Source organism: Sabethes cyaneus, chromosome 2, assembly GCF_943734655.1.
Source record: "Sabethes cyaneus chromosome 2, idSabCyanKW18_F2, whole genome shotgun sequence".
Taxonomy (NCBI): Eukaryota; Metazoa; Arthropoda; class Insecta; order Diptera; family Culicidae; genus Sabethes; species Sabethes cyaneus.
Window position 1 is genome coordinate 191,413,025 of NC_071354.1, and position 23,563 is coordinate 191,436,587.

The window sequence follows — 23,563 nt, forward strand, 5'->3', positions numbered from 1 at the left end:
GTCAAGTCGAGCAGTTAAATCAAGCTGTTCAGTCAAGCAGTCCAGCCGAGCAGTTGAGTCGAGCAGTCGAGTTCGGCAGTTGAGCCCAGTGCTGTTAATATTCATCAGCATAACGTTCAAACTTCTGGATTATCAGTCTGCCTTACATTGAAAATCTGCTTGCTTTGATCAAACGTACATAATAACTATATACAGCAAGCATGAACTTCATGCACGAGAATATAGAATATCAGCGCCCTGTAATATTGTAACAAACTGATATTCACGTTTGAGCAGTGAAAATCAATAAAAAAAATTTATGTTGTTATTTAGCATCTATTGCGCTCAGCTGTTGGACATAAGATTTTTCTTTTCATTTACTGCATTTAACCTTCCTAATGCATTAGAAAAACCCGAATTAATCCACCTAGCGGCGTGACCTAGCCTTTCTACTGCTTCAATAATCATTATTTAATTTCTCAGAAACATCTATAATTAACTTGACTATTTTCTTCAATATCCGTTCCGTATTCCTCAAATTCCTCAAAAATTTGCCAATAAAATTCACAACGTATTGCGTAGAATAATTATATTTTCTTTCCTTCGGTGCGTAAATACTTGTAAGCGTCATTTATGTTACTTGATGAACACCTTATTTAGTTTTATAATATTTACGTGATTGATAGAAAAATAATGTTAACTCAAAAGATAATTTATGCAGACTTGAATGAATATATATAGAAAATTAGAAATTAACCCTCTAACGGGTCTACAGACGGCCTTAACTTTCGGGCTTCAGAGCCACATACGAAACTTTTTTTGAATTGATAAAAAAGAAGTAAAACAAAAAGTTATTTATATCCTTTAATTCTACTACTGTGCTCTATTGATAAATACGTATTTCGGTCTCGACGTGTGACCTTCATCAGTATCTAACTAACTTAGACTGTTTTGTTTTGAATTGACAATATGAAATATGTGTTCATAGCAGATGTTTTGATATTTTGATATTAATACCATGCGTTCAAAAGTTAGCATCTTTAAAAAACAAGAGTTCAGAATTTTTTTTATTATACTTCGCTTTTGAAGAAAAAGGATATCTACAACAAAATGATTAATCTGAAAACTTTACTATTAGTTTGCTTGGCTTCAATTTTGCAACATATCTGGATTAGAAAAAATAACTGAATAGAGCATTAGATATGAAAAAGAGAAATTTCTTAGCTAGTGCTCCTTCAGATAATTATTTTTGCATAAAAATCTAAACTTGAGCTTCTTTTGAATGTACCTTCATGAAAAGATAGTCATTAGCTTGATCGCATCGTTTTTACAATGTTAGAGGGTTAGGAAAACAAGACGAGGTCGAAAAATAGTGCAAAAGTTGCGCCATAAACATGCTTGAGAATGAAAAATATGATCAACATGATTTCCTGCGCTTGTCATTTTGGATTTATTAAAACATGATACATGACATAAGACATCTGTCCTTTAAAATGTCACTAACGAAAACAAACCTTACAAAATTACTACCGCGCAACGTTTACTTCCTATTTTTCATATAACATTTCTAAGCTCTAATATCTAATGATTGAAAAGAGCATCTATTGATGCGCAAAATTTGTTTGAAATTTGTATACATTTATTTGGTAAAATCAACACACTTTAATCCTATACACCACTTTACCTACATGCTTAAATCAACTGCTTTTTTTCGCTTTTTGCTTTTCTTGTACAATTGTGAGTAACAGCAAGTGAAGAAAATGACAATTGAAATCTGAAATCAAAGAAAAGAAAAAACTTTTCGATTGAATCCCACTATTTAATATTTATTTGCGACAGATACGTAGTTCGCCTACGACGTGCAGGCTTCATCAGTGTCTTATTTCAAAGCGTATACGTATCTGTCGCGAATAAATATTAAATAGTGGAATTTAGTCGGTAAAAGTTTTTTCTTTTCTTTAATTTCAGAGTTCGTATTCCACTAAGAGGCTTCAAAAACTTCAGACAATTGACATGTTTCTAACTTTTCTTGAATTTCAATGCAAATTTAAAAATTGCAAATTGTCATCACATACACACTTACATACATACATACATACATACATACATACATACATACATACATACATACATACACACACACATACATACATACATACATACATACATACATACATACATACATACATACATACATACATACATACATACATACATACATACATACATACATACATACATACATACATACATACATACATACATACATACATACATCACACACATTGAATACAATCAACATTTGATTGATATGTTTTGATTTCACACGTTTTAACGGTTTTATATACGGTGCTCAAGTGTTAAAGTTTGAATAACTTTTGAATGAACCGTCCGATTTTCAATAACTCGGTTTCGTTTGATAGATCTCAGCAGTAATTTTCAAATAATAATAAAATGTGTGATGTTTTTCATTGAATTAATGTTTATATGTTTTAAAAATATGTATTAAATACTATTTTTTCCCATTTCTTTATGTAACTTTCAAACTACAAGTCCAATCGTCATGAAATTTGGAACTTAAGGGTTTGCAAGACTCCTCTTTCATATGCAATCAATTTTGTTCAAATCGGTTAAGGGATCTATGAGATAATGGAGTCCCATATTTTTCGTATTTTTATACATAACTTTTGAACTAAAAGTCCGATCAGTATGAAATTCAATAGCGACCAATGGGACACCTAGACCTTTCATTTGACACTAAGAACATTAAAATCGGTCCAGCCATCTCCGAGAAAAGTGAGTGAGATTGAAAGCGTTACATACACACACACACACACACACACACATACATACACACACACAGAAAATGCTCAGTTTTCGAAACTGAGTCGAGTGGTATATGACATTCGGGCCGCAGGACCTTCTTTCCATTTCCGGTTTTCCAAGTGATTTCTATACCTTTATACTATATATTTATATAGTAGAAAGGCAAAAAGTTACATATTATGCATTAAGGGTCGAAAACGACCCAAGTTTTGAAATTGCTCTCATTCATCCATTTTCAATCCGAATTTCGTTTTCTTTACCTCGTTTGAAAGATATGGCCAAAAACTAGCACCCAAGGTATGTTGGGGAATATTTGTTGACTGATGGCCACTTCTGCGTCGGTTCCGGAACACCCACTACCAGGTCCCGGGGGACATTTTTATATTTTGAGATAATTCATTTTGCGGCACATCAAATCACATTGACTTGATAAAATAAGATTAATGGAAGTGCAATGGGAACACTTTGGACCCAAGCGGCCATTTCCTCATTGGTTCTGGAACATCCGGTATCCGGTTTTTGAGGACAATTTTGAATTTTAGGATGATTTATCTTGCCACACGTCAAATTACGTCAGCTTGATATCATTAGACTATTGAAAGTATAATAAAGACATTTTGAAAGCAAATGGCCACATCAGCTTTGGTCCCGGAACATCCAGTACCCGGTTTTTGGGCCCATTTTTGTATTTTAGGATAACACATCTTGCGACACATCAAATCACATCGGCTTGATTAAATAAGACTAATGGAAGTGAAATAAGGTCATTTAAAAGCCAAATGGCCACTTTACCACCGGTTCTGGAACATCCGGTACCTGGTTCCGCGGGACATTTTTGGATTTTGAAATAACTCATCGTGCGGCACATCGAATCACAACGCCTTGAACAAATAAGACAGTTACCGAACTGTTCCGAAACTTCGGGTGCACGGTTTATGAGAACATTTTTGGATAGGATAATTCATCATGCAGCACATCAAATCACATTGGCTTGATGAAATAACACTAATGGAAGCCAAAATTACCATTTCACCATCGGTTCCGGACTATCCGGTATCCGTGTTTTGGGGTCATTTTTGGATTACAGGGTAATCCATCTCCCCCGGTATAAATACCGGGTACCGGATTATATGCGACTGACGCCCCATTATACTTCCATTATTGTTATTTTATCAACCCGATGTGATTTGAGGTGCCGCATGGTGAATTATATCAAAAGCCAAAAATGTCCCCCGAAACTGGTACTGGATGACCCAGTACCGATGGTAAAGTGGCCATTTGGCTTCTAAATAACATTGTTATACTTCCATCAGTCTTATTTTATCAAGCCGATATGATTTGATATGTCGCATTATGAGTTATCCTAAAATACAAAAATGTCCCCAAAAACCGGGTACCGGGTGTTCCAGGACCGATGCTGATGTGGCCATTTGCCTTCAACATGTGTTTATTATACTTTCAATAGTCTTATGTTATCAATGTGATGAAATTTGACGTGCCGCAATAGAAATCATCCTAAAATTCAAAAATGGCCTCAAAAACCAGGTACCGGATGTTCCGTAACCGATGGGGAAGTGGCCATTCGGGTCCAAAATGTCCCCATTGTACTTCCACTAGTCTTATTTTATCAAGCCAATGTGATTTGATGTGCCGCAAAATGAATTATCTCAAAATATAAAAATATTCCCCGGGACCTGGTAGTGGGTGTTCCGGAACCGACGCAGAAGTGGCCATCAGTCAACAAATATTCCCCAACATACCTTGGGTGCTAGGTTTTGGCCATATCTTTCAAACAAGGTAAAGAAAACGAAATTCGGATTGAAAATGGATGAATGAGAGCAATTTCAAAACTTGGGTCGTTTTCGACCCTTAATGCATAATATGTAACTTTTTTTGCTGTGGCTCTTCTAGATGTCGCTGAAAGCTGAAACTCCCCCACAATGCTAATTTTCCAAAGTTAGGAAAAGTCAGAAAATTTCAAGTCTCTAGCTCGTACCGTTACTGAGTATCAAGCTTTGTAAGTATGCCGATGGGTCGAAAACGACCCCAATGCACTAGGAAGGTTAAAATTATTTTTTTCCTGAAGTGAATATCACCTTCTGGGTTTGAAAATCACTTTCTCCTGTTCTATTTTCACGATATATTGAACTTGTATACTATGATGAAAATCACTATGCAGTTGTACATACGAAACTAAGAGGCATAAAAAACAATGTATGCTAAGAAAAAAGATTTTCTGTTTTGTTTGAAATTCGGTGATAATTAAAGGCCCTGGTTGAGCCGAGTAGTCTAATCGACCAGTCCAGTCGAGCAGTTTAATCGAGCAGTTAAATCGAGTAGTCCAGTCAAGCAGTTGAATCGAGTAGTCTTGTCGCACAGTTGAATCGAGTAGTCTAGTCGAGTAGTTGAGTCTAGCAGTCTGATCGAGCAGTCGGGTCAACCGGTTCAGTCAAGCAGCTGAGTCGAACTGTTGAGTCGAGCAGTTAGGTTGGGTGGCTAAGTCGAGCAATCTAGTCGAGCATAAAATCGAGTAGTTTAGTCGAGCAGTTGAATCGAGCAATCGAGTTGAGCAGTTGAGTCAAGCAGCCGATCCGAACAGTCCAATCGAGTGAGTCAAGCAGTTCATTCGAGCAGTCGAGTCGAGTACTTGAGACGAGCAGTGGAATCAAGCAGTTGAATCGAGCAGTTGAGTCGAGCGTCGAATCGAACAGTTGAGTTGAGCAGATGAATCATGCTGTCCAGTCAAGCAGTCCAGTTGAGCAGTTCAATCGTGCAGTTAAGTCGTGCAGCCGGGTCGAGCAGTTAAATCGAGCTGTTCAGTCACGCAGTCAAGTCAATCTGTCCAATCAGGCAGGTGAGTCGAGCAGTCGAATCGAACAGTTCAGTCGAGCAGATCAGTTAAGCAGTCCAGTCGAGCAATCAAATCGAGCAGTCTAATCGACCAGTCCAGTCGAGCAGTCTAGTCAACCAGTTGAGCAATCGAGCAGTCCAGCAGTCCAGCAGTCGACCAGTGAGGTGACTGAGAATACAACCCATTATTACGAAAGCATGACGTCCTGTCAGAGCCTGGTTTAGTTACCGATAAGCCTCTTATGACGTCCTGTCAGAGACCTGGTTTTCGGTACAGACATAAGCCTATTATATAAATAGATTACGAAATAGACTATACCTAAGTATGAAGGTACATGTTCAAAGCATGGTTCACTTGGGGGTGATGATTGGGAAGGGTGTGAAAGCTAATACATTTAGCCTATCGTTTTTTACTATCTTGTCCGTTAGAAGAATTACGTCCGACTCATCTAAAACATGAATGGGGTGTTTTCCAAGGTTAAAACCATTTTGTAAACAAATCCAGCAAGATTTCGTATAATTGCAAATTGCAGAGCTTAATTTGAGTGTTAGTGTCAGTGAGGGCTGTGGCTTGAGCATCTCGTTCTCCGTGTCAACTTGAAGATTTATGCAGTGTCCTTGTATCAGTTCCCAGGAATACACAGATGGAAAAAATAAGAGAATTGCAAAAAGTTTTTCGGCTGGAAAACAACCAGGAAAAAACACACCAACGACAGCTCTGTGAATAAAAGGAATTCTCATTATTGAAATTGTGATGATGAAAATAGTTGGCGCGAAAACATCAATTCATTAATTTTCGTAGAAATATAGCCTAGCAAAAATAGAGTAGCATTCATTTTGCATATCATTGCTGTCGATTCATTCAAAACAGAATTTACTGAAGTGAGGAACGACCGTAACCACGAGTTATTCTTATGTGCTTTTGTCTCAATCTCAATAAACCTGTTTTCAGATGTGTAAGGTGTTGCAGATATTGTGGGCACTTGTAGGGTAGAGGATCCATATTTCGCCAGTTTGATGAATCCAAAGCCTTTTTGCATATCTTTGGTAGGCAACGAAATTATTTGACGAATTGGTAAAATTTATGTCCTCAATTTTACCAATTCGTCAAATAATTTCTTTTAAGTCTACCAAAAATATGCCAAAAGGCTTTGGATTTATCAAACTGGCGAAATATGGCTCTTGGCGAAATATGAATCCTCTACCCTATATGCCGTAGATTATAAACTACTAGGCTTTTCTGTTTTAGATCACATTCGTTTATTGATTACAGTTGTCAGAACTTTTGGAAGCTCACCATGGACAGTGATTTCAGAAACGTCCCATGTATGGTACAGTCTGTGAATTATCTCTAATTTCATTTCTGTTATGACGATTCCATTCGTAGCGTCAAGCAACTGTCACCTACCCTAATCAAACAATATTGTCAGAGTGTGAAGATGCTTGCATCTTCATTTGGCAGTGAACAGTTTAGTTGAACGAACGATGTTCCTGACAATGGGAACCACTTCGAGGCTTTTTGTGGTTTTCATAGTCGGTGCTGCAGTATATGTTGGTTGTTCGGCACAGAAGTTTCACATTTCGACCTATTCGGTAAGATCACGCATGAAATACTACTGTTGGTGAAGATTTATTTACGATAGCTCTTTGCAGAGTAACTGGTTCGAAGCGGCGGAGTATTGCCACCGGCTTGGCATGCGGCTGGCTCTGGTTAACACCGCAGAGAAGCACGATGCCGTGGTCAAAGCTGCCAATGCGACGGGGCTTCAATCAACTGGTTTCTTTGGCTTGTGGCTCGGTGCAACTGATCTAGCTCGTGATGGAAACTTTGTCTGGCATGACACCGGCGAACGGATGACCTTCGCCAAGTGGAAACCCGGAGAACCGGCCGGGACGAATGAGCACTGCGTGAATCTGTACCACTGGGAAAAGCAAGGCTTTGTTTGGACGTGGAATAATGCTCCCTGCTCTACCAGTTTATACGCGATTTGTGAAAACAGGGATCCATGTTCGGTTGATGTGTTTTAAAATGAAACTGCTCATCTGTGCTTAGGAGCTTATCAGCTGAGCTATATTTTTGAAGGCGGTTATCAATGACGAAACATAACACCATGATTGTGAGTAATGAATGTTTATTTGGGGAAGAACTGAAACCACAACAATATGAAAACTATTGAGTGTAGAGTTACTGTTTCCTGAAATGTGATTCAATTTCAGTGGATTTAGAATATCGGAAAAAAAATACATTTAAACATCAAAGCAACGACAATAGTAACGTTGTACGAGTCTGATGAAAGAGAAGTCGAATAAAAATTTACAACGAACGCCATTTCAATGTATAACCAGTTTTTTTAAAACACGGATTGTTATCATAACCTCCCCAAAATAATAATGAAATAAGTTGTTATGTCTAGTTATCTGCTCGAATAGGTTCTTATAATGTTCTTTAAAGTTCTTGCTGTCAGATACGTATTTTAAAAATTTATAGCAAATTTTTTGCTTGGCAAAAGTAAACCCACTTTAATTTTACCTCATTTAATTGCATTTTAATCGTGTTTTCCGGTAGAAACGCGAAGCGGAAACAATATTTAATAGTTTTTCACAGCCACTGAAGAATTGTTTGCAGTTTGGTCTAAATCACTTTATGGCACTTGCGCGAAGCGAAAATAAAACCATAATCGTCAAAATAAAAATGATTTTGTAAATAAGTTAAGCCATTCGTTTTAATTCGCCTTTCGTTTATTAGTTTTGTCCGTGCTGAGTTTCCGTGAACTTTTATCGCTCGCCGCTCTCACCCTCATGTCGCGTCAGTCAGCGTCAGACAGCGAGCTTTCCATGCCTGTCAGCCGTAGCAAAGGCGGGGGCATACAGTCATTTAGCAAATTCTGCAGCCACTACTGTCTGTCGGTGGTCTGTCCAGCGATCTTTCGTTTGTTTGACTGCTACCATGAAGGAGAGGAAAGTTGGTTTATCTTGCAGGCTTCCAGCCTGCAATACACCGGTCGGTCTGAGGAATAAGCACCGAACGAACTTTGAACTGGCGTTACAATTTATTTCCTTCCATCTCATCAGAATTGATGCAGACTGAGCGGCTCCGCTTCCCGGCACAATGTAAATGCTTCGAGGTTGTGTTTTTTTTTTTCGTGTACCGTCGTATTCGTAACTATCGACAAGGTCGATATAACCTAAGCGTTTTTAATGGCAGTAGCTTGTCTGCAGTAGGGTTGTCCTATTGGTTTGTGATCATGTGACATTCAATTATATTTTAAGAATGCTTAGTTTATGTTAGTTATTAGTCACTCCATTCCAGTCACACCCAGAGATTATTTTCACATAGTAGCGTAACTGTAACCACCCAACGTGGCAATATGATAGAAATAATCGCGAATATTTCATCGGATCGCATTGTCTTTCCTTCACTAAATTCCATTATGGCGGCTCTCCCGAGCAGCATAGTTCTGAATGGATGCGTACAACTCATTGATAAAATTTTGTCGCGACCACTGAAGACGAAGAAACTAGCATTCGGCGTAAACTGTGGACAAGTCTCGACCTATTATTTTCGCGCCATCAGTGTAGAGTAAACTTTCACATTTTGTTTGAGCGGTTATTATTTCTTCTTTACTTCGCTAGCTTCTGCGATGCAACGATCCGGAAATGGAAATGAGATTTATTTTCTTCCATGGATGCCTGGAAAATTTATGTGCTGATCGACGATTCTTCTGCTCGATAAAGGAAAAGCTCTTGATAGTTGATGGTGGAGGGGATTGCGAAAAGCACAGTCTCTTTCGATTATAGGATTGAAAGTGGATTGTTTGCTAACAATGGGAACAAAATGTGTTTACATGGAAATTGACCATTTTTAAAGGATATTGGCCTTGTTGCATATACCACACTTGTTTTAAATTATCATAATAAAGTTGTCAAAGATTTTGCATAATAATGCAAATCGCAATAAAATCCACGACGCATGTTTGATATTTTAGCTTGATAAGCATGGGAGAATACCAAACTTTCGGCATCAGTTGGCCTTCAAGATGAAAATCTGTCTGACGGATCTGTTATGAATGGTGCCGATGTTTTGGTTAGATCCTGCGTCGGGCAATTTATCTTGTTGATCCTGAGCTGCCATTCACCAATCCCCTTGAACACCAGCTGAACGTGCAACATCCTAGATAGCGTACATCGATTATACCGACAGCATCAGCAAAGCCAAAAAGCAAGTGAGATCTCGTATTAATAGTGCCGTTCTATTTCATATCTCCCCTTGTATTGCACTTTCCAAGGCAGTAGGTCAACAGAGTGAATAGTAAATTAGAGAGCTGCATCAATCCATTCAACGTCACGTAAACGGCTCAGGTCTCGTCCGCTGTAGTGGCGTACGATATTGACTCTACTGCCGTCGTTCGACTAAATTCAGCTGGTTTCGCCGGAAAACCACGTTCGAGCATGATCTGCCACAGGTCATTCGGTATGACTGAATCGTACGCCGCTTTGAAGTTAACAAGTTGACGATGAGTCTGCAAGTTTTACTTTCGGGAACGTGTCTATTAGTTGACGCAGTGTGAACATCTGATTCGTCGAGGAACGACTGACCTTTACGAAAACTAGCTTGGTGCCCGCCGACGACGGACTGCGTTTCAGTCTATAGAACAGGATACGGGACAGTACGCCTCGACAGTTTTTACGCTCGAGTCAATGTTCTTTTGCAAGTCAATTTTATTGACATGTTGGCGTGTTCTATTTTTTCATGTGTGGACTCTTCAGTGCAACCAGTATTGTTGATATATTGTGATATCGCCCGAGTGTTTGCTGTATGACCCGCATTGCATTTCTTTTTGCTATAATCGCCATCAAATGCAGGTGCGCGTTAAGCGTACGGGCGATAGGCATAATGTGTGTTAGGCATAACGTACGATAGGCATAATGAATAATAGGCATAATGGACGATAGGCGTAATAGACGTTAGGTATAATTCAAAAAATTTCGCGACCCTACGAATACGCACTTGAGTCATTCATCGCTGCGACACAATATAATGAAAACCGCTCATTGAACATAAAATCATTTGGCATAACGCCGCTTGGCATAACTTCATTTGCTGTAAAAACACTGCCATAAACATAAGGGACCATTTGGCAGAAATACATATGGCATAACGACTTTTTGGTATAAAAACATAGCATAGCATAGCATAGACAACCGTACACATCATGGGTGGCTGACATGATGTACCGTAAGTACACCATACACCTGGTCATGACCTTACGATTGTAGAAATGGGTACGTTAGTTGATCACCTACTTTAAGAGGATGCGCAAAAACTTACGCAATCTTCATAGGTGTTCTTGTACCCAGTATATACGATATGAATAAAATATTAAAAATAGAATGAAATGAACCATATATGGGAAAAATAGCACAATCTCACCATCAATCCTTCGAATGAAACAAAAATTGCGTTAGTTTCCATAATCTAATATCCAATAATTAATTTAATTTTTCCTAGCGCTATCCATGTGCATTATTTAGGCTTGTCTTAATTGTACAATAGGAGGTGCTTGAGCTAAAACGAAACAAATAATTAAAATAACATATTATACTTACATGCTACCAAGGCCCTGTGGCTCAGCCGTTTGCATTTGTGAACCACGTGGTATCGCACCTCCTAGCTTAGCTACTCAATAGAGTATTACCGGGTATAGCCACGTGAAGGCGCTAGGTAGGAGCTTGGACTGGCAAAAGCTATGTTCGTCGCTTTCACGTTTGTCTTCCCCATTTTATACCCGGCATAACGACTTATCGGTATAATTCCGTAAAAAACGTTTTATGACATTTCACAGACGATTTAGGGCGAGACGAACGCAACCCGCGAGGATTGCCAGCGACCCGCCATCGGAAGTACCGGACACTGCGAGTGCAGCCCCTCTCCAGAAATCACATCTGTCTAGGTTTAGTCGATTTCCTAGGTCTGCCGACTTTTGTTAATTTTCACTAGCCCTCGCATCGAATCGCCGAGTTGGTACCGAATGGTCAAATAACAAATAACCGATATCCAAATGGTCGAATTTCAACAACTGCCGCCGAAGGCCGAAATTATATTTAGCCGAATTATGAAAAACCGAACATCTATTTGGCCGAATCATAAAAGGCCGAAACACGAAAGGCCAAGTCCCTGCTTGACTAAATCTCGCCGAAAACTATTTTCTCGAATAATATTGACAAAAATAATGTTTTTAAGGTTAAGCTTTAATCAAAATAGGCCGCGAATTTTTTCGATGAAATTCGTGATTCGGCAATTTTGTCTCTGCCATTTCATCTACACCGTTTGTTATTTCATCCGCGGCCATTTGTATGTCAGCCATTCGTATGTAACCTGACTCATACTATAGACCAATGGTTCCCAGGCATAGGCGTGGTGCGGGCCAAATTAGATCGCACCATGAGTCCGCGGGCCGCAAGGACCCCGGCCATTCTTGCGCATACCAAAATGTAAAATAGGCGGAAGCCAAAGGCGATTTTTAGGAATAACCACAAGATTTAAACCGGAAAGCAATCAGATCTACAATATGCACGAGGTATTACGACTAAACTAAGTGACCCCTGTGTCATCAAAAAAATGATTCATAAATCTGCCATCCCTCAAATCAGTTCGTCGGCCGCACGAATCATCACGAACGGCCGCATGCGGCCCGCAGGCCACAGTTTGACCATCACTGCTATACACAATGCACTTTTAAACTAAGTTGATAAGATCGCTTGTTAGCTAATGGCTAACTTCCGATATGCATATCATACATTATGCCTTTCGCAGGTCCATTTCCTATCGTTTCTGTAGACCTACTACAATAGATCTAAGCGCTGGTCGCAGTGGTCTCGTCTCCTACGAAATCGTCCATTATGCCTAACGTCCATTATGCCTAAGGGATGATTCAAATATGACGTCCATCAAATTTCTGCTTTTTTAGACCCCCCCTCCCCCCTCTGTCCGATTGTGTCACAAAACTCCCACTCCCCCTTTTAACGTCACACAAACTCAAAATAAAAATAAAAAAGCGTGTTGAAAGTAAAAAGTGGTTTATAAAAATAGCTTAACCTTTTAAGAGTTAGTGTATGATTAAAAACGATATAGAAAATAACAATTCTCGCGTAACTTTTCAAAAGGACCTAAGTAACAATGAGAGATTCTCTTTGTGCCTCTTCTCTTTCGCCTCTTACGGCGCTACAGATACAGTTTAAAACATCAGCTTAGCATGAATCGGTTGCTACCGCCACTATTATAATTATAGACGTTAAGAAAATTTTCGTTAAAATGCGTTTATGTCACCGTAATAATCGAAAGAGAGGGACGCCAAAGAGAGTCTCGCAGTGTTAGATAGGTCCTTTTGAAAAGTTACGCGAGAATTAATAACAAATAATAACTGCGAACAAGGGCTCTAACAACATTCAATTGCAAATTGTTACAAATCAATGAAGAAATGAAGCTTTGGTTTCAATTGAAGTAGCACGGCTCCGCTTCAAAACAAGCTTCAATCTGCGTCGGCAAAACAGGTTTCACTACATCGTGACGATAGCTTTTAGAGCTCATCGTACTTTTCTATCCAATATTTAGTAAAAAGCTAGAAAATTTGATCGCAAACGAACTGAAATTGATTTACATAAATCCTTTAATGTAACGCGTGGTCTGCCTAGTTAACATTGACAAATTGTGCCTGACTTGCGTGATGAATGACTGAGAAACATATTTTTGCTGCCTTTTGATGTAGATCCAATTTTTTTTACGGATGTCACATTTGCCTTAACCCACTCCCCCCCCCCTTTGTCACAACCTGTCACAAAATTGACACCCCCCTGTGAATAAGCCCATGCTAGAGTCATTTGACATCGAATGGCCTAATTGTACTAAGATTCGAACCCACGACCACGACCATTCTGATTGGGCTCCTATGCCACTTTAAATCAACTCCTATGTCACTTTCATTCGACTTCGGTTCCACTGTAATTTAGCTCCCCTGCCATCCTAACCATTCTAAAACTTCTGTGCTACTCTAATTCACTGTTCAGTTCTAATAACCGCCCAATTAGCTTCGAGGTACGATGCTAATCTAACAAGTCAGTCGTCTCATGTTCAAACCTCGGCTGGGCAGTGCTGCTAGGGTCAGCTGAACCGATGCATTAGCCCCGAAAGTGTCGTGTAAAGTTTGTCGATAAAGAAGGGTCAAATCTTAAACACAGACAAACAGACATAAAACTCGCTTTAAATCCTTCGTACCGATTAAACCGCCATTTCAAATTTGGGCTCAGCTGGGAATGTCTCCGTTTTGGTCAAAGTGGCGCTTTTTAACGAAAGAAGGGGATTTCCCCATAAAAAATACTTGCTAGTTCGAGGGATACTCCTGTTTCTATTTGATAGTTGGGAATGACGTTCATAGATGCTACTAGTGGTCAGGCAAAATGTGTGGTACGATAATTTTTGCTGATTTTTCTTCCAAGTGTTATGTCTGTTTGTCTGTGCCTTAAAGACCTGTACAACCCAAGGCTTTTCTGCTACACTAATTCAGCTCCTCTGTCACTCTAATTCAATTTCTATTCCATTCTAATTCAGCTTCTAAGCCGTTCTAATTCTATACTAATCTAATTCAACTTCTAAGTCACTCTAATTAGACTTCTATGCCACTCTAATACTACTTCTATGCCTTTCTAACTTAGCTTCTAAGCCACTCAAATTCAGCGTCAATGCCACTGTAATTCAGTTTAATGTCACCTTAATTCAGCTTCTATGCCAGTCTGTCTCAATTTCCATGCCAATTTAATTTAGTTTCTAAGCCACTCAAATTTAACTTCTAAAAGCAGCGCAAAACCCAAGTGCTACATTTCGTTGTCGAAACTTGACCTTTTCATATGACAGGCTTTACAGTCAGCTGTTAGAGTACAGGACAATTGCGAGGATAATGCTACTATCCTATTGACTCTAACAGCCTCTTCCAGCCGGGATTCGAACATACGACAACTGGTTTATTAGACCAGCATCGTACCTCGAGACCAACCGGGGGGCTTTTATGTTCAACTTCTATGTCTCTCTAATTCAACTGCTGTGTCACTGTAATTGAACTTTTAGGTCACTTTAATTCAGCATCTATGCCACTCTACTCCGACCGTTATGGCACTCGAATTCAGAACATATGCCATTCTAATTCAGCTGCTATGTCACTCTGATTCAACTTCTATGCCATTATAATTCGGTTTCTATTTCATTCAGCTTCTATGTCGCTCTAATTTGGCTTTCATGCCACTCTAATTCAGCTTTTGTGCACTCTAAATACAGTATGGTTCCGATTATATTTATCCCCGATTATATCACCTCTTTCCGATTACAGGGATAGCTCGATATAAGACAATTTATTATTTCAAAAAGTTGGAAATTAAATAAAACGAAAACATATCCAATTTAATTCTACTATGTATATTTTATTCTTGACAGATACGTATTTCACCTACGGCTTGCAGGCTTCCTCAGTGTCTGTTCTTCTTTTTCTTCTTCTTCTTCTTCTTCTTCTTCTTCTTCTTCTTCTTCTTCTTCTTCTTCTTCTTCTTCTTCTTCTTCTTCTTCTTCTTCTTCTTCTTCTTCTTCTTCTTCTTCAGCATATAGCCGGGGTGGCTCGTGCTGTTTCAAGCACTCGTTTCCATTCAACTCGGTCTTGGGCCACTCGTCGTCAATTTCCTGGTCGTCTTAGAAATTACAAATCGCATTCGATCTGGTCGAGCCATCGTGCACGTTGGGGCCCCCTGTTCCTGGTGCCGGTGGGGTTGTTGAAGAGGACTATTTTCATCGTACTGTCGTCCGGCATCCTTACGATGTGTCCGGCCCACCGTAGCCTGCTAACTTTCGCTAGATGTACGATGGAAGTCTCCCCAAGCAGTGCGTGTAGCTCGTGATTCATACGCCTCCGCCACTCTGCGCTTTCAGTTTGTACTCCGTCAAATATCGTCTACATCACTTTCCGCTCGAACACTCGAGCAGCGTCACGGCTTCAAGTCCATAAAGAACTACCGGTCTAATAAGGGTTTTATACATTGTTAGCTTCGTGCGGCGGCGTATGCTTCCTGATCGTAGCGTTTTACGAAGGGCAAAGTAGGCCCGATTTCCCGCTTGGATGCGCCGCTGGATCTCCTTACTAGTGATGTTGTCCCCAGTCACCAGCGATCCCAAATACATGAACTCCTCTACCACTTCTAGTTCGTCGCCGTCAACGGTCACCGTCCGTGGAAAACGCGCGTTTGTTTCCTTTGAGCCTCTTCCTTTCATTTATTTGGCCTTCGACGTATTTATTTTTAGCCCAATTCTCCTAGATTCCGCTTTCAGTCTGGCGTAGATTACCTCCACCATCGCAAAGTTCCTGGCTATGATATCGAAGTCATCTGCAAAGCCTAGACGTTGGCTACACTTGGTAAAAATCGTGCCTCTCGTATCGATGCCCGCTCGTCGGATCACCCCCTCAAGAGCGATTTTGAATAGCATGCAGGATAAACCGTCACCTTGTCTCAACCCTCGCCGCGTCTCGAAGGGACTCGAGAGTGTCCCAAAGATGCGTTCGAAACACGTCACTCGTTCCAATGTAGCTCTGATCAGTCGCGCAGTTTGTCCGGAAAACCTTGTTCGTACATTATCTGCCCTAGCTTGTCTCGATCGACTGTATCGTATGCTGCTTTGAAATCAATAAAGATGTGATGCGTGGGCACGTTGAACTCCCGACATTTCTGCAAGATCTGTCGAATAGTAAAAATTTGGGCCGTAGTTGCGCGAGCCCCCATGAAACCCGCCTGATAATTCCCTACGAAACCTTGTGCTATCGGTGACAACCGGCGAAACAGGATCTGGGAGAGTACCTTGTAGGCGGCGTTTACCAGCGTAATACCGCGATAGTTATGTGATTAATCACCTTAAAAGTGAAATACGAAATTTTATTGTCTCACATATTCGAGATTCGAGATTGTCAAAGACATTATAAATGTATCTCTTCAAAGAAATTGGCTATGAAATGTTATTTGCAGACAAACCCTTAAAAACAGTTTTTTGTCTTTAAATTATTCTGGTCATTTTTTACGTGTTCGTAGTATTCTATAAAATTAATTAATTATCTTACCAAAATCCACGTTTTAGTGGAACATTTTTATACGCTATGCTCTAATTTTGCCGAGATAATACTTCTTTGAGCTCAAATCTTTCTTAAGATGGTAAATGGTAGCAGATCAAACCACTCACACATGAAGGTACACCAAAAAACCTATTAAAGCAAGTATCAGTTGTCTGTATCTGTTTGTATCTTCAAAAGTTATTGACTATTGACAGAAATAGATTGTAAAGTGCTTTTTTCAAACAAATCATTATATTTCGATCGATATTTCGATCATTATATTCAATTTTTATTTTACATTTAATTTTACTGCTAACGTCATAGATTCACAAAATAGAATACCTATTCCACAGTATTCTAAACAAAAACGATCCAATTGCATATAATTAGAAGAGCGAACTTTTGCAAGCACCTTTCTGGTTGTAAAACTTCCATATTTTGAGGAGGGCGAAGCGTGATGTAAATACCTACCAACATAGTTTGGATTCTAAACTTTCAACTTTATTTTAGCAGCAACACCATTGTACTTAGCACCCTGTAATTTCCCCCCGGGCCGGGCCGGGCCGTGGCTGGCGGTCGTCTTTCATGCTGACGTTTCAAGCAACTCCGGGGACTCTGAAACCCAATTCCGTTCATTTTTCTTTGCTCTTACTTTACTATGGCGGAAAAGGGCGCAGGAGGTGAGAAATAGTTGCAACTGTCAAGGCGTTTATAAAATCACAACACTTTCCCCTGGCAAATGTAAGGGATACTCAGCTAGTTATCTGGTACAACTGGAAAACAATTTCGCCCATCTTTCAGTGAAAATTTCGAGTTCCAGTGGTTGCATTTCAATAATTTTTTCTGGTTGAAAAGCCAGAAGTGAAAGTGAACACCGCTATTTTTCGAGAATGCATGGAGGCTGTGCAGTGGCAGCAGAGTAAAGTAAAATGACACAATAAAGGAGTATAAAGATCGCAACGAGGACGATGTCGTTGATGATGGTGATGATGCCGATGATGCTGCCGATGATCACAGTGCACTAGCATTGACTGGAATTTAGCAAAGTTTTCCTTTTCAAATTGTGGACGATATTCTCGACAGGCAATGCAGCGGCACCGGTCCCCAGAGGCGCAACCGCTGCCGTGCCGGAAGCGACAAAGACCGAAAGTCATCGTAAACATAGATTGTTTCGTTGCAGTTTCCCTTACGGACGTTTTTCGCATGATTTTGCTATTTGACTATTCGTAAAAGAAGGAAAAAGGCTACATGTTGATATACCCACCTGCCGGTGTTGGGCGAAACGAGAAAGTTCACGCGGTGTCAGCAGGTTTCTGTTTCCCTTACGTAATTTTCTCTGATAGCAGGTCAGTTACATTAGTTTAACATGTTGGCTCCTTTGAAAAATTTTCCAGTGGAATCGTTCGCCCACCGCCCACCCCACTTTGTTACCCTTGACGAACTCAAATTTTCAGTTAAATTATTTTTGTTTGTGTAGAGGATATCCTGTTTTGAAATTTATCTCTTGTACCCTCTATCAAAAATAAACATCAAATTTAGATGGTTCACCATCAACTTTTAACGAACCCGCATGGGCCCCATATGTTGAATCAGATGTTCATTCAAGTTCGAAACGTTACATGTTGGTTAGGCAAACCGAAATAAAAGCAACTAATATTTAATCGATAAAGAGTATAGGTTAAAACTAGTAATCTGGTGCAACTTTTCTAACAACGATAAAGTTCCCAATACCATAAAATTGTATGGTAACTAATGTTTCGTTCGCCTTGTTGAACAATATTTAAGCCGAAACTTTCTCCAAGTATGTTGATGCTAGGCTCCCAACGAAACGAACATTTAAAATATGCTAATACTTTCACTTACAAAATTGCACACATTTACAATAGTTCTTAGAATATTAAAATTTAACAAAGACCCACCAACGAAAACTTTAGCGCCAACGCGTGCGCTACTTACCGTTCAATATTTAAATCGGTTCTAAATCCTTTTGCCATCTAATTTTGCTTAATGTCCCAGTGGAGGGCGGTGGGCGCCGACGACGTCCGCGTTTGTTTGGTGAGTGTGTTTCCTTCTCACGGGATTTTTTATATTTTCAATTTTGTTGAAAATCCTTTCAAGTGCTACGTGAACAGAAATATTCATGCTTGCCAAGTTGGAAAATGCAAATAGGGTTAGTGCACGATACCGGAAAGTGGGTTGAAAGTCTGTGTTTGTGTGTGCGCTCCCGGATCGCATATCCCCACGTTAGGTGTGTATACACAAGGTTTCGGTTACTACTAGTAAGGACGAAGCGTATGGCTTCATTGGGTGAATTGTTAACATTCACCAGTAGCTTTTCGCCGCGGGCGGCGGTCCGGTGGGTGCACCGTGAGGGTGAAGTGTGAGGGTTTGGTAAATATTGGCGTTCCCGATAATCTGTAGCTCATAAAGTGCCTCGCACATGAGTTTTTGTAATTGTGCTAATTGTAACTGGTCGGTAGTTGAATATTGTTTTCAATCCGATCGGTATCACTATGGTGATATTGAATTTTATAGTCCGTTCGGAGATGGAAAGTGTAAATCAAGCAACGCTCCGTACAGTATTTGTTGAATTGGATTGTAAACTAGTTAATTGAGCACATTCAATTATTTTATTTATTGCATTGTTCCTTTGTAATATTGTTCCCCGTTGGCCCAGCAATTCGTTTTGATAGTCAATGAGGTGCGAAATTTTATTTCATTATGATTGGTTGATTCTGCTGTTGGGTCTGTTCGTGAAGTAATTCATAACGACTCCGAAAATTGGGGAAAATATATTATTTGCCGGGAGTGTTGACGGCATACTTTTATTCAAAGTCATCGTTCAGCTAAAATTCGGTTTAGAAACATTTTGCAGCGATTTTTCAGATTAATTTATACATTATTTCTTTTTCCGCCTTTACTAGCCTTTAGAAGCATTTTTCGAGTAATTTAGAGGTCAAATTCTCATTATCTTTCTTTCCATTTTTCTTATTTGTGAATACTGTATGTGTCAATTTAAATAACAATTCAGTTTCCCGACGCTATTAGTAAATTGAGATGTAGACATGTCAAACTCAGATGCAGATTCGACCAATGCTTAAACAAGAAATAATCTTAGAAATAGGCTGATTGCAAGAACCATAGTGAATAAGGTTGCAACTGTCGATTTCCGATTTCGATTTCCTACAATCCAAGCTTGTTTTTTACACTATTGGTAACGAGTGTGTTCAGCTGATATCAATGAACGAGCACGGCGTAAATAGGATTGCGCGTATAGCTAAGCGACAATGTAATATGATTGAAGAAGATAACAAATAAAAAGTGGTCCCAAATTGCTGCCTTGCAGAACGAAAACTCCCTTGCAGACGTGTTAACAAATAGCGAAGAAACGCATAGATCAGGGAACAGTTTTTGCTTACCAACTAGACACTACATTTGTAAATCGAACTTCATTTTCAATAAAATTCCGTTACTATTTGTAGCAACTTGAAAGTTCAACATGCAACTTAAAAGTAACCAAGAGTTCAGATAATAATGTCTAAGGGAGGGTAACACGCATTATTATGTCTTTAGATCTATAGCTCGGTAAACAGCTTCACCTGTAAGTAATTAATCGAACTTGAAAGTTTCCGTGAGTTCACTGCATAGAACGCCTTTAATGAAATTTTGTCAAAAATTAATAATATTCAATATTTGGTTCTATTTTTAAACTTTGATACCTTCTACCTTTTCCTAACTTCTGTAAATTCGTTTCATGCGTTTAAGATAGACCAAATAAAAAACTGAAAACTATCACATACCACCGCTGGATTTGAACCCGAGCGTTCCGCGTTGCAGCCTAACCTGATGCATTACGCTATCTCTGACGCCACAAGTGGCGTAATCAATCAAATACGAACTTCAAAGTACGGTTAGTTACTTAAAAATTAAGCTGAATAGAATTCTATTCATGATCATTTCGTTGGCTGATTAGGCCAAAAAATTCCCTTTTATCGGAACTTTTGGTTACTCTGAAAACCATCTGACTCCCTTTTACTCTGTTGTTGAAGTACAGCAATCCACCGAATAGGCTCTTGGCTGCTGCTGTTTGCTCAGCGCAATTGCTCAGGCTTCTTAAATAGATATAGCTGGTTTTTGGTAGACGATAAGCCTTTGATAAGCCCCAACAATATGCCAAAAATTAGTTTTGTTATGGTTTTTACCGTACAGGCGCGTTCAGCCTGCCGAAAAGACCAAGACACTTGATCGCAAGACCAAGTTGTTCTAGGTGCCCGTGGAGTTGTTAAATAGAACTATTTTCCTTATGACTGTCTGGTCCACCGTAGCTTACCGACTTCCACAAGATGTTCGATGGTAATCTCCCCAAGAAGTATCTGCTGCTCGTGATTCATATACAGTCAAGTCTTGTTTTATGTCCACTATTGGAGGACGTAAAAAAACCGGTCGTAAAAAAGGAGGATGATAATTCAAATTATAGACGTAAAACGAGACGACGATAATTCAAATTTCGGGAGTAAAAATGACGACGCGAAAGGAAATCACGTAAAATGAATAGACGTAAAAAGAAATTCTAGTATACCTCCGCCGCTCTTCGCTTCCAGCTTTTGCTCCGTCAAATATCGTTCGCAAGTGCGGGCATGTGCTCCGTAAACATCGTTAAATCCATAAAAACTACCAGTCTAATAAGGGTTGTGTACTTTGTCAGCATCGTACGGTGGCTATCGTTTGCCAGCGGATGGTAGCGTTTTGCGAAGGGCAAAGTAGAGTCGATTTCGTGCACGAATGCACGGCAAGATCTCCTTATTTGTGTTATCCGCGGCCACGGCCACCAGCGATCCCAAATACACAAACTCATCTTCCACTTCTGGTTCGTCACCGTCAACGATTACCGTCCACGAAAAGTGCACGTTCGTCTCTTTGAGCCTCTACCAATCATGTATTTGGTTTGCGACGCATGTTCTCCCATCCCTACTAGCCTCCACTTTCAGTCTAGCGCAGATGGCCTCCGCCATTGAGAAGTTTCGGCCTACAATATCAAAGTAATCTGCGTAGCCAATAAGTTTCCTACCTACACTGAAAATTGAGTCTCTCGTTTCGATTTTGCCCGCCGGATCATCTTCTCAAGGACGATGTTGAAAAGTATGCAGGATATGCTGTCAATTTGTCTCGACTCTTGCCGCGCCTCGAATGGACTCGATCCTAGTCTCTCCCAGGCGAGATTTCAATATACAATGTACCACGATGCCAACTGGAAGGCACAATTTCAACATTGACCTTCTTTTATTTCAATTCGATTTTTTTTTTGTGAAATGAAGAAACCAAAATAGTTTTCGAATGAAAATAATTCTCCATTTCCTGAATAAACTCATTAAGGGTTAGGTTATGTCAGATTTTTTTTTTGTAAAACCCTCCCTAAGAAAAATTATAGTGGCAGAGAAACTGAATTAGAGTGGCATAGAAGTCGAATTAGAGTGACATAGAAGTTGAGTTAGAGTGGCGTAGAAGTCGGTTTAGTGTGGTATAGAAGTTAAATTAGAATGACACAGAAGCTAAATTTAATAAGAATAAGAACTGAATTAGAGTGACACAGAAGCTGGATTAGAGTGACATAGGATCTAAACTAGTGATATAGAAGCTGAATTAGAGTGACATCAGCTGAATTACAGTGACAAAGATGTTGATTTAGAGCGACATTAGATCCGCCTTCTATGCCACTCTAATTCAACTTCTATGCCATTTAGTTCAACTTTATGCCACTCTAATTCAACTTATATTTAAGACTGTCACAGAGGCCTTTTATTCTGTGACAGTCTTAATGATCGTCTTTTGTGGCATATGAGCTGATATGAGCATAAAAGCTAAATTAGGATGAGATAGAAGCCGAATAGGCTGGTAAGCGGCTTGGTAATGCGTACCATCGGTGCCTTGTGCACCGGGCATAAAATAGACCCCACAGTGGTTCACAGCCTCTTACCTAGCAACTCCTACCCCAACCTCCTCGTGGTACCAGCCGGGATACGAGCAACCTCGGGTGGAGATCGGGTAACCAACCCCGGTGGAAACCAAGGTCGTATGCTGACAGGGGAGGAGGGCTCCTTCGAGCTACGTTGGCCCTCCGGCGATACTGTGGGGTTGGTTGCGGGCTTTGCAAGCCTGAACCACTAAAAAAATCAAAGCAATGGACTCCGTAAGTAATAATAATAACTCTAATCAGAACAATCGGCAAAGACCCAGGCGACGAAAACGGACTAGCGATTAGAAATTAGGAACGTGGAACTGTCGGTCTCTAAATTTCCTCGGAAGTACCCACGTGATTTCTAAAGAAGTGAAGAGCCGCAAGTTCGACATTGTAGCGCTGCAGAAGGTATGCTGGAAAGGAACAATGGTACGTACGTATAGAGATGGTCATACCATCTACCAGAGCTGCGGCAATACACACGAGCTGGGCACAGCTTTTATAGTGATGGGTGAGATGCAGAAGCGGATGATCGGGTGGTGGCCGATCAACCCCCGAATGTGCAGATTAAGAATCAAGGGCCGATTCTTCAATATAAGCATAATTAACGTGCACAGCCCTCACCTCGGAAGTACCGATGATGACAAAGACGAATTCTACGCGCAGCTGGAGCGTGAATACGACCGCTGCCCAAGACATGATGTCAAAATTATCATCGGGGACTGTAATGCTCAGGTTAGTCAGGAGGAGCAATTCAAGCCGGTGATTGGACGGTTCAGCGCCCACCCGCAAACGAACGAAAACGGCCTAAGACTTG

General features: G+C 40.0%; 1 long non-coding RNA gene across 1 annotated transcript in view; it reads left to right on the top strand.

Annotated features, from left to right (window-relative positions):
• The window catches only part of LOC128738098 (uncharacterized), a 45,813-nt gene extending 38,393 nt beyond the window's left edge, over positions 1-7,420 (top strand). The window contains exons 2-4 of the long non-coding RNA XR_008412073.1: positions 6,905-6,986; positions 7,043-7,248; positions 7,309-7,420. This is a non-coding gene — a long non-coding RNA (uncharacterized LOC128738098). The remainder of the gene's footprint in view (positions 1-6,904; positions 6,987-7,042; positions 7,249-7,308) is intronic.
• Positions 7,421-23,563: the final 16,143 nt, after the last annotated feature.